Genomic DNA, 13382 nt, shown 5'->3' on the forward strand with positions numbered 1-13382 from the left:
GGGATTACAGGCTTGAGCCACCGCGCCCGGCCAAATACTTGTTAAAAACGAGATCGCACCCGAAATAGAGTTTCATAGGATGTACCTTTTTTGTTTTTTTTGAGACGGAGTCTCGCACTGTTGCCCAGGCTGGAGTGCAATGGTGGGATCTCGGCTCACTGCAACCTCCACTTCCTGGGTTCAAGTGATTCTCCTGCCTCAGCCTCTCGAGTACTGGGACCACAGGCGCCTGCCACCACACCCTGCTAATTTTTGTATATATATATATATATATTTTTTTTTTTGCTATTAACCATGCCACGTTATTTTTAATTACGTACAAAGATGATCTAACATGTCACCGAGGGACCATTTCACCCACTGCTCTGTTTGGCCGCCAGGCTTTCGTGTGTCTCTTCAGCAAAGATGAGGCGGATACCTTTTCCTCGGGGAAGAGAAATCCATGTTTTTTTGGCAATAACACAAATGCTGGAAAGTCGAGTGGCAAAGCTGTTGCCATTGGCATCTTTCACGTGAACCACATGAAAAGATCAGGGTGCCTCTCTGTTGGTGATCACACTGGTTCTTCCCAGGTTAGCACCTCCAGTCACCGGACACGGGTTACCAGTGTTGATGAAATCGGTGATCTTGTCTCCACCTCGATCTGAATGGGATCGTTCACCTTGATGAGGGAAGCAGGGTGGCGGATGGTGCGAGCATCGTGAGTCACCAGACAGGGGATTCCTTGTGTGTCTGCAAAGCTTTTTCTCACTTTGCACAAGTTGTACTTGGCCTCCTCAGGTGTAATCCGACGTACAGCAAAGCGACCCTCGGTGTCGTAGATCAGACGGAAATTCTCTCCCGTCTTGTCAAAGCTGATGACATCCATGAATCCAGCAGGGTGGGTTATATCAGTTTGGACGCTGCCGTGGATCTGAAGCGCTACATGAAGATCTTGACTTCCTCTCCTGTCAGGCCATGCTTAAGTCTGCTCCTTAGGAAAATGATGAGGGGGAGACACTCTCTCAGCTTGTGAGGACTGGTGGACGGGCGAGGAGCAAACACGCTGGGCAACTGATCCAGCGTCCAATACTTTGGAGCTGCCACCCACTTCAGATGCCTCTTGGGACCAGGAACCATGGCTGTGTTAGGCGGGAAAGAGCAATTTTTGTATTTTTAGTAGAGACAGGGTTTCACCATGTTGGCCAGGCTGTTCTAGAACTCCTAACCTCAAGTGATCTGCCCGCCTTGCCCTCCCAAAGTCCTGGGATTATAGGTATGAGCCACCGTGCCTGGCCTCTTTTTAAAATCCAGTTTGTATTCAGCAAAATGTTTCGAAAGATCCAGAGGGTAAGATGTGAGCAAAGTCCCTGAGCCCTGGCTGGGGTGGACTGGGTGGGGTCGCCTTCCCCGTACACCCATCTCATGTGGGTCCTGGACAGCCAGTGACAGGTTCCTTCTGCCCACGGCCCACCTCATGTGGGCCCTGGGCAGCTGGCACCGGGTTCCTTCTGCCCACACCCATCTCGTCTGGGCCCTGGGCACCCGGCACCGGGTTCCTTCTGCCCACACCCATCTCATCTGGGCCCTGGGCACCCGGCACCGGGTTCCGTCTGCCCACACCCGTCTCATCTGGGCCCTGGGCACCCAGCACCGGGTTCCTTCTGCCTACACCCATCTCGTCTGGGCTCTGGGCACCCGGCACCGGGTTCCATCTGCCCACACCCATCTCATCTGGGCCCTGGGCAGCTGGCACCGGGTTCCTTCTGCTCACACCCATCTCATCTGGGCCCTGGGCACCCGGCACCGGGTTCCGTCTGCCCACACCCACCTCATCTGGGCTCTGGGCACCTGGCACCGGGTTCCTTCCCCCGGGCCTTGAGCTCCTGCTGCCTCATGGCAGGTGGTGGTGACCACTCAGCCCTCACCCAGCCCTGAGACCTGTGTAGAAGGCAATCCCTCCGGTTTACAGGGGAGGACACAGAAGCAGAGTGTGGTCACACTGAGGCCCCAGAGCAGCATCTGAGCTGCAGGCTGGCCGCCCCCCACCCTGCTCCAACCCCACATTCCACTCAGAGACCTTCTTCCTGCTGAATGCAGCTGGGCCCTGGCGCCTCCATGCCTTGGCCCACGAGGCACTTTCTGCCCACACAGCTGTCCCTCCAGGCCCCAGGGGGCGGCAGACCCAGGCCCACCAGTCACAGGCCTGTCAGCGAGGGGGGACAAAAGGGTCCGGGGCCGTCCAGGGCTGGGGAGGGCCTTGCTCCACCTCCCTCTCTGGCATTCCCTGTTTGGCCTCAGTCTCCCATTCTCTGAAACGACCCGTTTGGACCACAGGGTCCCCAAGTCCTCTTGGCTTGGGGTGGCTCCCTCTCCCATCTGTTCCAAGAGGAGGGGCCACACTGGTCCTTGAGGCCCCCTGGCCCAGCAAGTCTGGTGTCCCTGGAGGTATGTGTCAACGAAAAGTCAAACTCTGTAAAGTATTTGAGACATTTACTCTGAGCCAAAGATGAGTGGCCGGTAGCCCAGGACTCAGCCTATGACCGAGCCCAGGACCCAGCCCAGGACCCAGCCCAGGAGACCCTAAGAACATGCACCCAAGGTCGGCTGGCCACAACGAGCCTTTCTACATTTTAGGGGACACAGATGTCAATGAATCCAGGGAAGCTGTAGAGAAGGCAGGACCGTCAGAGGCGGGGATGCTTCCAGGTCACAGGTGGATTCGAAGATTTTCTGATTGGCAATTGGTTGAGCTGTTGTGAGTAGAAGCTCTGGTTGAAGATAAGGGGTTGGGCAGACCAAGGTTTCCTCACTCATGAGTCCTCCGGCAGCAGGCTTCAGAGTTTCGGGGAGAATTGATGGTGAATGCTTCTTATCAGACTGAAAGACTGTTCTGTCAGTGATTCCAGAAGGGAGGGAGGATGACACGGCATGTCCAGTCCCACTTCCCAGCACAGCCTGAGGTTAACTTTGGAAAGGCCTTGGCCAACAGGAGGGTCTGTTCATTTGACTGGGGGTCTTAGGATTGATTTTCTGGTTTCCATATGCAATGGGAGTGGGGAGAGATGGGACGGGGGCAGCCTGAGGCTCAGCCCTGGCCAAGGAAGGCCCCTCCAGGCATTGGCTGGGTTCTGACTCCTACAGTGTTGTAGCCGGCAGGGAACTTGGACCCACGAGCTCCTCCCCTCCCCAAGCCTCAGTTTCCTTGTTTGTAAGATGCTGCCTGGGCCCTGCCTCCATGTAGGGCTCAAACAGGACCCTAGGCTCTCTTAGGAGCAGTGCCAAGGCAGGGGCCCCGCAGCTCAGGCAGGCTGGCGCTTGGTGCTGACGGAGTGGGGGAAGCTGGGGGCATCGTCCCCGAGGGGTGCAGGTCTGTCCCCTGGTGGGGCCGGGGGTGTGTGTGAGCACTGGCAGGAGCCGTGCTGTTCTCACCCGTGAGTCAGTGGAGATGGGAACATCAATTTATTTGAGTGCCTGGTGCAGCCGAGTCCTCGGAGGACAAGGAGCTTTTGCCAAGCCTGGGCTGAGGGTGCCAGGGATGGGGGCAGGGGGACTGTGTCCAGGGACACAGCTTCAAGGGCACCTGTGATGTCCCCAGTGTCTACTGAGTGCCAGGCCCTGGGACTCAGAGAGGGCAACATCTGATGGAGCTACCCCTCAGGGAGTGCCAGTCTGATGGGGGCAGGCAGAGGAGAGAGCAGGATAGGATGGGTCCGAGGTCTCATGGGGTGCCCAGGTGGGCTGGATTTGCAGAGCATGGGCGGCCTGCAGTGCCGTGAAGGGGCAGAAGACAGAGGTTGGAGGCAGGGTGGCATGGAGGGTCTCGAATCTGGGGCAGGAGTTTCTCTGGGGTGGCCAGCAGAGGGCGCTGGAGGGGGGCCTGGGTTCAGGATCCAGGTAGAGCTGACCTAGCCCAGAATGGGCAGGTGAGGGAAGGCCACCGCCTGGTGCGTTTGGCTGTCCCCTCACCTGGACCTCGTTGCCGGCCTCTCCCTCGAATGGGTTGGATGCTCATTGATGTGGCGATGTCTAGGGGGAGGGTGGCCCTGGGCAGGGCTGTGAGCTGGGAGGCCTGGGCTGGGATCTCAGCTTTGGGCCCACCTGCACATGGGTCTCGAGGCGCGATGACTGCTGTCTCTGAATGGCTGCAGGAAGGCTGAGGGGGCACGTGACTGATGGGCCAGGCTGCTGTGGGCAGAGTTGCTGAGAGTCTGCCCCTCCTCAGTGGGGGCACCTAGGGCAGTGGGAGGGAGTCAGATGCCAACTCCCAATGGATCCTGGTGGTCCTGCCCTGCCCCTATAGCCACGGAGACTAGGGGGCCCTAGGAGTTGGAAAAGGCAAGGAAAACAGATTCTCCCTGGGAGCCTCCGAGGGAACCAGCCCCGGCTAGCACGCCTGTGTTCTGTCTCTGGAGGCGTGTGCACCACTGACACTCCTGTGTTCTGTCTCTGGAGGCGTGTGCACCACGGACACGCCTGTGTTCTGTCTCTGGAGGCGCGTGCACCACGGACACTCCTGTGTTCTGTCTCTGGAGGCGCGTGCACCACGGACACGCCTGTGTTCTGTCTCTGGAGGCGCGTGCACCACGGACACGCCTGTGTTCTGTCTCTGGAGGCGCGTGCACCACGGACACGCCTGTGTTCTGTCTCTGGAGGCGCGTGCACCACGGACGCGGCTGTGTTCTGTCTCTGGAGGCGTGTGCACCACGGAGCCTTTCATGTCCAGCTTCTTCCACTCAGCACGATGCCTTCCGGGTCCCTCCACACGGTCTCCTGTGCCAGTGCGTCGCTCCATTTCACACTGAGCAATCGGCCACTGTGTGGTCATCTTTAAAGCTGCTGAGGGACACGTGGGCGGTTTCCATCTGCAGCCATTGTGAGTAGTCAGGGGGAGGACACTGAAGTGGACGGGTGTGGGGACTGTTCAGGCCGTTTGTGCTGGAGCGGGAGTTTGAACTCCTCCTTGTGGGGCCCAGGCTGTTTTCGCCCACACCTCTCCCTGCTCCAGGCCTGCCCTCCCCTTAGGACTGGTACCATGGCTTGGTGGCTTCAGCCTCCCCAGGGTGAGCCTGCCCCTGAGAGTCAGGCTGGGCTGGGGAGGATGGCTGGGCCTCCTGGGGTGGTGGTGGCTTTGGCCGGGACCTTGCCGGAGGGATGGGCTGTCTGAGGAGGGGGAATGGGAGGAGGCATTGCAGGCTGGGCAGGAGGTGGGGCTGAGCTGGGAAAAGAGGTGGCTGAGGCTGGCTCTTGGGCTGGGTGCTGGGGAGGGGTCGGCCAGGGATCACCGAGATGTCCTCCAGGCTGCATGAGCAGAGGAGACACCCCGCAGGTGACCTTCCTGCTCGAGTTTCTAGAATTCACAAATCCTACAATTCTAAGGTCTCAGAGCCCTTGGATCTGCAGCTTCTCAAGCGCTGAGGTTTCTAGATGTTAGCAGACTAAGGTGTCAGGACGCGTGGGAGCTGCGGTGCAGACCTCCGAGTGGGGATGTGCGGCCCCCAACCTGACTCACCCCACGACACAGATCAGCAACAGCCTCTCCAGCTCTGCCTTGGCGCCCTGCACGTTCCAGGGGCAACCACACTGATGGATTGCTCAGAACAGGCTGGAGATGAGCTGTGTTTGCCCCAGGTCCCTGCACACTGTCACCTCCAGCTGTGCCCCTCCTCCCCACCTTCCACTCTGTGCCTCTTCCCTGCCTGCCTTGTGCCCCAGCTCAGCCACCCCTGTAGCCTACCACAAGGAGGCTGGGCCCAGGGACGGCCAGAAGGACCCCCGGCAGGCTCTCGGGGTGGGAGAGATCTTGTGGGGATCAGGGGCTTTGCAGAGGGAGAGGGAGGTGGCCCAGCTACTTGGCCAGCAGCAGGGAACCTGGCTGTGGGGTGGGACCCCCCACGGGCCATCCCGGGCCAGCTGCCCAGGGCTACCAGGAAGACAGCTTATTTTTTAGGAGGTCAGGGAGCACCCTGCTCCCACTCCTTATCTTCCCAGATGTCACACCCCTGGGTCAACGCCTTGGGCCGGAATGGGTGTGATGGTGGGAACTGGGAAGCTGAGATAATACCAGGGAGGGGCCCGGGCGGGGCCCACCAGGACTGTGGCTATGGGGATGGGGAGATCCTCACCTGGGCAGGCTGGGCAGCAGAAGGGCAGTCCCTAGGGGGCGTGGTGAATGCCTCTGTTCTCATCCCCTGACTTCAGGGGGCCTCTGTCCCACCTTACCTGGAAAAGGGGCTTGGAACTGGGCTGCTCAGCCCCAGGGACCCCAAACAGGGCTTTTGGAGCCCTGGGCTTCCTGGAGTCGCTGGGACCCCACCCTGCCTCTGCTCCATCCTGGGGTCCGAGTTTCCTCTCCAGTGCCCCCCGCCCCTGGCCTCCCACCACGGCCTGGGAGTAGGCAGTGGGCCGGGGCAGGCTCCGCGCTGTCCTCTGTGGGAAAAGAGGACTCTGGGCCTCGAAATAGCCGAGTGTGGACGGAAATAACCCTGGCTGGCCTCAACACAGAACATGGAAAATTAAATAGGGAACATTAGCATTCACCCGCCCTTGCCGCAGATGCCGTCTCATTTGGGAGGTGGGTACTTTCATTCTCATTTATAGAGAGGGAAACTGTCCCAGAGAGGGGAGGTGGACTTCCTGAGGTTTCTCTGCCAGCCAGCCAGGCCCTGTGACACCTGTGCTTCCCCGACATGGCCAAATCTCCACTTCTGCCCCCACAGTTCCTGCTGCTCAGATGCCCTTCCAGATGCAAACTCCTACTCATTCTTCAAAACCCAGCTAAATGTCACTTCCTCTGGAAAACCTTCCCCAACTCTCTAGCAGGCAGCTGAGCCCAGCTTCTATTTCTGACAGGCCCTCACTGCCCGGGATTGGAGCCGTGGGCTCCTTGAGGGCAGGGATTGTGCTTCATTCATCCCGATTCCATGCCAAAGCTTATAGTAGGTGCTTAATAAACGCTTGCTGAGTGATAGATGGGCTGTGTGTGCTGCTAAGTTGAACATTTCACCCTACCCCACAATTTCATCCCAACAACCCAAGCAGTGAGCATGAGTGTGGTTGTTTTACTAAGGCGCAAACAGGCTGGCAGAGGCAGGCTCGGCTGCTTCAAGGCCATACAACAGCCAAGGGCTGGACTTGGGATTTGGTCCCAGCTTCACAAGCATGGATCTTTCTGGAGAGCCCGCTGTGTATCTCTCGTGGGCTCGGCGGGCCCGGGGGGTGGGTAGTGCATCTGACACGCAGCCTGTCCTCCTGCCCTTGCACCCGTGGCCCTACAGACCCTGGGCTGGCTCTCAGGTGTGGCATCTCCACCTTCTCCCACAGGCCTGGCACCCACCCTGTGGGGCTGGCATCGTCTTCCAAGGGCTCCCACACAGATGCGCAGATATGGTGGGAGCCCCCTCCCTCAGGCTGGCCCCCAATTTGTCCCCTTGAGAGGTCCTTGGGAAGCATTGTGGCCTGAGGCTTCCTATGTGAGAGACTTGTGGGGGTCACACAGCAGGGGAAGAGGGAAGTGAACGGAGAGAAGGTTCTAGAACTATTAGCTATTGCAGGGATGAGGTACGAAGCAAGTGGCTCGGGCCTGTAATCCTAGCACCTTAGGAGGCTGAGGCAGGAGAACTCCTTGAGCCCAGGAATTGGAGACCAGGCTGGGCAGCATGTTGAGACCCCATCTTCACTAAAAGTAAAAAAAACAAAATGAGCCGACCATGGTGCCATGTGCCTGCCATCCCAGCTACTGTGGGCATTGGGGTGAGGGTGGCTGAGGTGAGCGGGTCGCTTGAGCCCAGGAGGTCGAGGCTGCAGTGAGCTGTGAAGGCACCACCGCACTCCAGCCCGAGCGACAGAGCAAGACCCTGGCTCAAAACCAAAAATGAACAAAAGAATGAAGGTTCTGGGGTTCCGGATTTGTCTCCATCTTTCTGGCCGCCCCCATCCAGCAAAGGCCTATCGGTGAGGCACAGTGAGCACTGGACAGGTGGTGGCAGGCGGCCTGCAGGCCGGTGGACACGAAGGCAGTGAGACAGCTGGCTGGCGACCTGCAGCCCCGGGGCAGGAGTGGGCCAGAAAGACCCCTGCCCAGCCCTGCTCTGGCTCCCCTGAGAACCAGCGGCCACACCACCTGCTCCCTGAGGCTCCCTGACAGGAGCTCCCGATGGCCTCTCCAGGAATCTGGGGCCTGGGCCTTGTGCCCACCTGCCAGGCCAGGCCACCCTCAGCTGAGCTACAGTGGGCAGATGGACACACCAGCAGGGGCGTGGCCCAGCCTTTGGGCCGGGGTCTACCAGACACTCTCCCTCTGGCTGTCCCTTCTGTCTGATCCAAGGGTCCAGAGACCACCAAGTGACATGCCCCAGGCACTCTCTCCCTTGCTGCTCTGGGGCAGGTGCCAGTGCTCTGGCTGGTAACGTGCAGGACTGCCTGTCAGGACATCCCCACCCTCAGGCTGCTTTCTTGCTCCTGCCCACACAGCAGGCACAGCTGCCAGGCTGTGTGACTCGGGGCAGGGGGCTCTGGCCTCTCTGGGCTCACAGGCTGTGGATGAGGTTTTTAACCTGGGGACCATGGATGGCTGTGGGGGCTCGTGGTTCCCCTGAAATCCCGGCAAGTGCAGCCTGTGCATCCAGAAGGAGAGGCAGCATCCCAGCGGCCCCCTGCCCCCTGCGCAGCTGCCTGGTCCCAGCCACACTGCTCTTTGCTGGGGTGACTCCAGACAGGGCATCTTCTGTGTCCCTGCTGCTCCTCACCCATCTCTACAGCAGGGAAAACAGTGTTTGCTCTGCAAGGCAGCACGCTGCTTTGGGGCCTGGAGAGAAGGTGTGGAGTGGGCGCTGCCCCCATCTGTGTGCCCAGGGCACAATGAGGGCTCGTTCGCCACCTCAGCTACCTCCTGCTCGGGAGGAGGGTGTTGTATGAACCCCTCCTGTGTGGGTGTGTGGAGGAGGGAGGAGCTAGCCTGTCTGTATGGGTGTGCAGAGGAGGGAGGAGCTAGCCTGTCTGTGCGGGTGTGCAGAGGAGGGAGGAGCTAGCCTGTCTGTGCGGGTGTGCAGAGGAGGGAGGAGCTAGCCTGCCTGTGTGGGTGTGCAGAGGAGGGAGGAGCTAGCCTGTCTGTGTGGGTGTGCAGAGGAGGGAGGAGCTAGCCTGCCTGTTCGTGGAGGGCATTTGAGACTCCCCAGGGCATGCCTTCCTGACTAACTCTCAGCACCTCCCCTCCCCCACAACACACACACCTTGCAGGTGCAGGTAGTTTTGATTCTGGAGGCTTGGTGGGAACCTCCTATCTGTGTGTATAAAGAGACAGGGTCTCCCTATGTTGCCCAGGCTCGAACTCCTGGGGTCAAGCAATCCACCTGCTCAGCCTCACAAAGTGTTCCAGGTGTAAACCACCATGCCTGCTGGAATCTTTATTCCTATGCTCCGGAGGGAGAAACTGAGGCCTGCGCAGGGCACGGTGCCCAGGGCACGGTTGTCCAGTTTCTGGGCAGGTCACAGCCCCTCTTGGCCACAGGCGTGGCTACTGTGGGCTTCCCTGAGAAGGTGCTGAGAGAGGCCTGTGCTCCCTCTGGCACACTGAGCACCTGCCTGCCAGACACATGGGGTGCAGCTGGCTCCAGGGTGCAGAGAACTCATGCCCATGCGAGTTACGACGGCCTCCAACCCTCAAGGAACCCTAGACCTCTGTCCAGGAGCAGAGGCCAGGCTTCTTTCCGCTAAGGAAGAGAGACTGCCAGTCATCATCAGACCCTGCTTGGCGCTGTCCTGGGGCCCATTGTACACCCAGAGGGCAAGCCTTGCGCACTCCTCAAGGCCCAGCGTGTCCTGCCCTCAGGACACCTCTTCGCACTGTGTGCTCTGCCTGCAGCGCTGGCCCCTCACCCTGACCGTGGCCACCTACTACCCTGCTCCAGCTGTCCCTCGGAGGCCGCCTCCTCCTGGAACGCACCATCGCACGCCGCCCTTCCCTGCCCCATGCTCAGTGCCCAGCCTCAGCCCTCCTCCCCAGGGACAGAGGCAGGAGCCGAGGGTACAGATGGAGAGGCCAAGGCGTAGCAGGGCCTGGGACTCGGCTTCAGAGTCAAGCTCTGACCCCGGGCACACTCCGTCTGCAGGACCAGCAAGGGGCAGGCACACGGTGAAGACGCTCTCACTTGTTGCCATGTCGAAGGGAGCTGCAAGGCCGCTCAGGTGATGAGTGCAGAGCACAAGCCCTCCCCCAGGTGGGAAAAGAGACGCAGCGAGGGGAGAGTCTGGAATGAGGTCCAGTCCAAGAACCTCTCCCAGGCAGGTCAGGAAGTCACAGATCCTCTGAGCATTCTTCCCGGATTGCGCAGCTCTGGGGGCCGGGCCTTGAGAGACGGTTTGTGGCGGAAGATCAGAGGGTCCTGGAGCCTCTTCAGCCTCTCCCGGGCCAGCAGCGCCACCTGGTGGCCACATACACCAGGCACGTCCATCCGGCTGGCATTCCCAGCTGATCGGCGGGAGGGGCCGGGGCCACCTGGAGGCACTGGGGCCCAGAATGTGCCCCCTTAGCTCTGTCCACCCCCACGTGAGTGCAAGTTCCAGGGGAAGCCCAGATAAAATAGGGCTGGCCCCAGGGGAATGAGCCCCAGTGGAGGGGTCTGCCACTGTGGTCATGGTGCATGTATGTAAGTGTGTGTGGGGTAGGGGGAGGCAGATGTTCTGTTGGGAGTGAGACCCTCAACTTATACCTGGGACAGGGCGGGTAGAGAAACTGTTGATTGAATTAATGAATGAATGTGCTGGGGATTTCCAGGGACAGCCCTGCTCCTTTCACTAGCTCAGTTCAATCACAAATTGAGTGCCAAACACCATGGGAGGACACACACACACACACACAGACTCACACACACACAGACTCACACACAGACACAGACACACACACACAGACACACACACAGGCACACAGACACACACACTCTCCTACACAGACTCAGACACACACAGATACACAGACAGACACACACACAGACACACTCCCACAGACACACACAGACTCACACAAACACACAGACACACACATACACTCTCCCATACAGACACACACACACTCCCCCCACACACAGACACACATAGACACAGACACACACAGATTCACACACACTCCCACACACAGACACACACACACAGACTCACACACACACAGACACACAGACACACACACAGACTCACACACACACACACGGACTCACAGACTCACACACACTCCCACACACACACAGACACGGATTCACACACACGGACTCACAGACACACACAGACACACACATGGACTCACGGACACACAGACACACACGTAGACACATGCATGGACTCACATACACGTACACAGATACACAGACACATACACACACATACACATACACACACAGACACACAGACTCATGCACATACACACATACATAGGCATATACACACATACATAGGCACATACACAGACTCATAAACATACATGCATGTACATGCACACATATACTGACTCACACACATATACATATATATACAAACTCAAAAACATACACGCACATACACAGACGCACATACACAGACACACACACATACACCGACTCATGTACATATATAGACATACAATACATACACAGACTCACAAACACACACACAGACTCACATGCATACACGTGTACATACATGCAGATACACAGACACAAGTTTGACACCCTCTCTGTCTCTGTCTCTCTCTATGTGTCCCCTTCACCAGATGTGGCCCCTCCATCTTGGACTTCCCAGCCTCCGGAATTTATTAAGCCAATTAATTCCTAGTCATTAGAAATTACTCAGTTTGTGGTGTTCTGCACAGGTGGTTAGAGCAACAGAAAGTGGACTAGGACACACGCACACACACACACACAGGAACGCCTACGCCCGTGTGGACACACAGACATGCAGGCGTGCATAACACATGCCTACACGCAGATACACACACACTCACTCCATCCCTGCACGCTTGCCTTCAGGCAGTGTGTCCGTTATCTCCCCTTGACAGAGGAGAAAACGGAGGCTCCGGAGAGGTGGGTAACTAACTCAGGGTTGGGGGTTAGTGTGATTTGGGGGCCCGGCGGGTGGTACATCCTGTGGCCTGGGCTGTGTTCTGGAGGCCGGCCGTGGGTTGGGCTGCGGCGGCCCCTCTGTGATCTCCTGAGTTAGGGCTCTGGCTTTGTTCTGGAGAGGGTGGTTGAGGTGGGGGATTCAGACTCCTGGACCTCAATCCTGCAACCCCACCAGGCCACTAGGAGCACCCACAGGGGTGAGTGAGTGGAGGATGCTCCGGACCCCAAGTCCGGAGGCCACTGGTACCGCCTGCATGCCCGCAGTACAAGGGGGATCCGATGCCCTTCAGACCCCAGGCTGGCCTAGGCCGTGAGGTCTGAGGGGTCCTGGGCGTCCTTGCTGGCCCCTGCCCCCACAGGTAGCTCCTTTGCCCCTCAGACCCCAGGCTGGCCTAGGCCGTGAGGTCTGAGGGGTCCTGGGCCTCCTTGCTGCCCCCCGCCCCCACAGGTAGCTCCTTTGCCCCTCAGACCCCAGACCAGCCTAGGCCGTGAGGTCTGAGGGGTCCTGGGCGTCCTTGCTGGCCCCTGCCCCCACAGGTAGCTCCTTTGCCCCTCAGACCCCAGGCTGGCCTAGGCCATGAGGTCTGAGGGGTCCTGGGCCTCCTTGCTGCCCCCCGCCCCCACAGGTAGCTCCTTTGCCCCTCAGACCCCAGGCTGGCCTAGGCCATGAGGTCTGAGGGGTCCTGGGCCTCCTTGCTGCCCCCCGCCCCCACAGGTAGCTCCTTTGCTGCATTTCCAAGCAGAATAATTTGCAGAATGTGCAATGCATTTGGGAGGGGCTGGGCCTCTCATGGGCAGTGGGGCAGGCACTGGGAGGATGGTGGCCCCAGTCCTCCCTGTCCCCTGGGAGCCCCGCCCAGGCACACCGGCTTCAGATGGCCAGTGCCTGTTCCCCCGGGGACACTTGGTGGCTGCAGATGCCTGTGGACTCTCTTTATATAAAATACTGAAGATTCCCCAAAACCCAGTGGTGCTACCACGTCATCAAAATAGTAAGCCCGCAGATGACTGGCATTTCCTGATTGGCCCTTGGAGTGAAGTGCTAATCCAAAGGGCAGCTCTCACTGGGTGGTCAGACGGCACGCTGTGACATGCCAGAGAGGCGCCCGGGTCCCCGACGTTCCAGTGCAGGACAAGTGACAGCCCAGCTGGCCCACTCCTCCCGCCCAGGTCTGTGCCCCACCCCCACTCCATCTCAGCACGGAGTGTCCCGAGGCCTCCCTGGGTTGTGGTGTGGTGCTCAGGGAGGTCCTCTCTCTGCCCAGGACTCCGATGCTGGTGCCCTGGGAAGCTCCGGGGGGCTGCAGGAGGACAGAC

General features: G+C 59.1%; 1 pseudogene; it reads right to left on the reverse strand.

Moving 5' to 3' along the window:
• Positions 1-353: 353 nt before the first annotated feature.
• LOC110568550 (small ribosomal subunit protein eS4, X isoform-like) lies at positions 354-1119 on the reverse strand (annotated as a pseudogene).
• Between the last annotated feature and the right edge of the window lie 12263 nt (positions 1120-13382).

This window comes from Aotus nancymaae, unplaced genomic scaffold (genome assembly GCF_030222135.1).
Source record: "Aotus nancymaae isolate 86718 unplaced genomic scaffold, 86718_ANA_hifiasm-v0.15.2.pri h1tg000036l, whole genome shotgun sequence".
NCBI classification, from domain to species: domain Eukaryota; kingdom Metazoa; phylum Chordata; class Mammalia; order Primates; family Aotidae; genus Aotus; species Aotus nancymaae.